Consider the following 522-nt stretch of genomic DNA (forward strand, 5'->3'; position numbering starts at 1 on the left):
GACGCGGCCGGGCGGCGACAGCAGCGAGCGAGCGGGGCGGGCGCGCGGGCGGGCGCCGGGTTAGGGCGGGGACCGCGGGGTGCAGCCCGCAGACGCGGGAGCCCCGGCACCCCGGGGCCAGGGCGCTCCTCGCCGCGTCCTCCAGGGGGCAGCGGCGCTCGGGGAAGGCGCCCGCGCGCGCGCGAGGAGGATGGGGGCGCCCGCGGGGCTGAGTTGAGTCCTGGAGCTCGAATCCCTCTGGGTCTCAGTTTGGACGGGAGGTTGGGCTAGAGAGAGAAGGAAAGAGAAGGGTTTCCAGAGAGGATTTCCTGCCTTCCGAGAAGTAGTCGTTCTGCAAAGTGTTGCCTAGAGGGCTGTCCTAGAAATAAAGGAGTCACCGGGGCCTGGAGCTGCCAGGCTGGGAGGTGGGGATCCCGGCGGCGACGTCAGGAGGTTGGCGACGGCAGTGGCGGTAGTGATTACAAGCAAAACAGTTATGACCGTGGTAATAACCACCGTTTAAAAATAGCTACTTTTTATTAA

Source organism: Lemur catta, chromosome 9, assembly GCF_020740605.2.
Source record: "Lemur catta isolate mLemCat1 chromosome 9, mLemCat1.pri, whole genome shotgun sequence".
NCBI lineage: Eukaryota > Metazoa > Chordata > Mammalia > Primates > Lemuridae > Lemur > Lemur catta.